This window comes from Apteryx rowi, unplaced genomic scaffold (assembly GCF_003343035.1).
Source record: "Apteryx rowi isolate R43461 unplaced genomic scaffold, aptRow1 scaffold_155, whole genome shotgun sequence".
NCBI lineage: Eukaryota > Metazoa > Chordata > Aves > Apterygiformes > Apterygidae > Apteryx > Apteryx rowi.
In genome coordinates, this window is record NW_020447808.1 from 1,713,523 (window position 1) to 1,717,543 (window position 4,021).

Sequence of the window (4,021 nt, forward strand, 5' to 3'; positions counted from 1 at the left end):
GGGCTCCCCAGTACAAGAGAGACATGGAGCTACTGGAGCGAGTCCAGCGAAGGGCTACAAAGATGATTAGGGGACTGGAGCACCTCTCTTATGAGGAAAGGCTGAGAGAGCTGGGCCTGTTTAGCTTGGAGAAGAGAAGGCTGAGAGGAGATCTTATCAATTTGTACAAGACTCTGAAGGGAGGGTGTGGAGAGGATGAGGCCAGACTCTCCTCAGTGGTGCCCAGCGACAGGACGCGAGGCAACGGGCACAAACTGAAACACAGACAGTTCCATCTGAACATGAGGAAAAACTTTTTCACTGTGAGGGTGACAGAGCACTGGAACAGGTTGCCCCGAGAGGTGGTGGAGTCTCCTTCTCTGGAGATATTCAAAACCCGCCTGGACGCGATCCTGTGCAATGTGCTCTAGGTGACCCTGCTTGAGCAGGGGGGTTGGGCTAGATGATCTCCAGAGGTCCCTTCCAACCTCAGCGATTCTGTGATACTGTATATAAGTCAGTCATGGATTGAGAGCATGTGTCTAGGCCTGTGAAAGGCTGGGAAATGCTCCTGGGTCCCACAGGTAAGCTATACCTTATCTGTTGCCTGCTAATTCTACTGAAATCATTCCTGGCTTTTAAAGGAAAAGGCTGATATCTTTCTTTTGCTGTATGAAAGTCACATTTCTCATTAAGAGAAGTTCAAAAACGTTTAGAGAAAGGTCACTTGGTAATAATGCTGAAGGGCTTGTCTCCATGTTTTAAGAATGTTCTTTTTGGAAGTTCTCTCGGGATTAGGCAGAGATCCGAGAAAAACTTCAGTCTTAAGCGTTGAAAGTGGTAATAAGGCACCTACTTCACTTGTCTGAAATTAGTCCCAGATGGCAGCCTTTTTCCCAGTCCACTGGGATAATTATAAGTATAATGGAGGGGTGATCAGGGCATTAGAGGGATCACCGTGTTTAGTTTCATCATAACAAAAAAAATGCAATGGTCTTACAGTTGGGCAGCTCATGGAAGGGAAAGAACTAGAAAAATTTGAAAATAAAACAATACAGTGTTAAAAGCACATGACATGTAAAAAAAATGTTTTACCAAAAAATAAATCCCTCAAACTTCCATTCTCTGAGACTTATTAGATGAAATTGAATTGCATTGGAGTCTGCACCCTAATTATCCTACAGTAAATTTAATGTTAGTAACCAGGACTGAAACTAACCATCTGGTTCATTTTGCCCAGTGCTTTGCTATCACAGGCAATCATGTTGGATTAAATGGAAATATATTCCCCTTAATAAACCGATTGAGCATCACTTTGAGACTGACCACAGAGTTGTTCCCCTCTCGGTTCTGGAGAGAGGCTGCCCTACAACCTCATTACTCTGTAAAAGCAGCCTTCTAATTTCCAATTTCTATTCATGAAAAATTTGATTTCTCTTGTTCCTAAACCAAACATAGTCTCTTGGCTTATAGCACTCACCCTCTCCATGATCTACACTCCTCCACTTAATTCCTTGTAGCCCTTCTTTGCACCTATTAAAGTTGAATTTCATCTATCATGAGCAAGGGTGACCCAAATGGCAGAGTATTACTGTGTTTATGTCTAGACATCAGTAGCCGGTGATAGAGACAAGAAAATCACAACCTGATGTCTGATACAACCTTTTATTCAAACTATTTATAGCAATCACATTTATTTCATACTATTATTCTGAAGTGAAAATACTCAGTTTCAGATTTGACTGTAGTGTATTTAATGCAGAAGTAAATAATTCAGTTGGTATTTCTAAAACTATAATTAGTTGATGAGTCAGAGCAGAATTTAATTTTCCTAAATGTTAAGGCTGGAAGGATGGGATTATTGTGATCAGAGAGTCTGATCTGTGCCTATGTCATGTCTTAGGATTCTGTCCTCTAATTCTTGCATCAGTTTGTAATTAAGCTAGAACCCTATTTGGACAAGATTGAAAAAAGGGCCCAAACCACATTCTTGCAACTTGCTGAATGTTATATCACGCAGCAAAAATGAAAGGTACACCCCACAGCCATGGCTACTTCTGGCAATTCATCATTTTGATTTTAAAAATCAAAGTCAATTGACATTTACTAATAGGCTGATTTCTAATAGCTCAGTGCACATTTTTAGAGCAACGTGCATAACTGTGGACCACAATTTTTTTTTTTTTTTTTGGTGGTGCAACCTAATGCTATCTATGGGAATCTAAATCTTACTAAGAGCCTGTATCAGCCATGTGAGAATAGAAAAGGAAGCAGCTGGGATAAAATGAAAAGGCATAAACTAATCAAACTCCAATAAAAGCTGCCATGACAGGAGAGACTGAAAAACAAAAATGAATGCCACATAGATCAAAAGATCAATATTTTATTGACTGGAAAACAGAGTGCTATATACTTGTTGGTCAGTCATTATCCATATTGATTTTATGCCACTGCAGTTCAGCTCTGCCTTAGCTATTCTCACATGTTCTTTCTTTTTTTCCCCACTTTTCTACTTAATGCAATGGCTGTCTATTACAAATAAAGCCTACTCAATTCTGCAAAATAACTCTATGCACTTACGATCAGAGTCTAAAAGAGACTGTATGATTTGAAGACATGCAAGATTAGTACTGAAATAGTGCTGAGTGGCACAGAATCTGTACCATCCACAGCGGCTTAATACAAGTGTAACAAGCATGGAGGAAGGAAGAGGAAAAAAATGCTGGTAACTAACTCTGCTCTAGATGAACTTTAGTAATAGCTCTTGAGCTCCAAAGCTCAGCAAGCAGATATAATCCTCTCAAAGCCAACTGCCTGGAAACTAACACCTTGTACTACTATCACAAGTGAGGACTGCCTAGCTTGCAGTGACAATATTACAAATTCATGACATAATACTGGCAAATGCATATGGCACATGATAAAATGAGTCAAGTATTGGTTCTAAAGAGCTTATAGCCTGCTATAGTTAAGCACATATTTATGAGAAAGGCAATAAAGTGTGAGTCAAAGACATAACAGTGTGGAAATGGTAAGGTCATCAACAGTGGCTTGGTTGCTGGCAAATGGGTTTTGAGGGGAGGAAAGGTACAAGGTTAAAGGGACAAGGGTGAGTCCTCTCTTGCCTCTACTTATAAGAAAGTATATTTTAGCAGGTATTGAAGGTCTAGTGAAGACTATGGAGATGGAGTCTTAAGGCATATTATCTGAGGGAAACTGTACATTAGCACTATCCAATCTCGGGTGATCCTCACCTCTCACAGTAGATCAAAGTATGGGTTTATGTATTTTCTTTGAGGCATAACTGTTTTAGAATGTAAAATTAAGTACAGCCAACCAATTTTGGGAAAGGACCTGTCATTCAGTCTTTTGGATGACTAGAACCATGGGAAACAATTTTTTCTGAGGAGTAATCTTAGTAATGAGAGGAAAATGACCTTTTATCCCTTCATCTAGTCCTGGAATGAACTTCCTCTGACATGGAAGAAATCCTGTGATGTCCTGTTGTGTACCGGTATCCCCTCCTCCTGCCTTCTGCTCATACTGGGAGAAGTGCTTTGCCAGCAGCTTCTTTGTCTGAAGTTTGGAAGGAGATGAGGCATTGTTCTGATAAATACTGTGGTCCAATTGGAAAACCCATGTGCCTGGCTTTCCACACCAAATTCTGCATCAGTGGAGCAGTGCTCATGCTTCATCATCAGTCATATACCATATAGACTTTTTATATTCCTCCTTAGTTCATGGAGGATGAAATGTAAATTAAGCTTCTAACAGCAGAGTGCAGTGTGTTACAAGGAGAAGCATACTGCAGTTAGATTTTAAAATATTTACTAATCATTTCTGAATTGTTTTCTTAGTCAGTATGGAGCTGTTTAGGTTTTTTTATAAGCAGCTGAGAACTATGATAGAATTAAACTGCTGTTCGAAAGTTACTTGAATGACTAAATAACTATTATGCATTTTAGCTGATTTTCTTACTGCATGGTAATGAAGTACATGGTTATAGAGTGAGAATAAGATATCTGTATAGCTCTCTATAGAA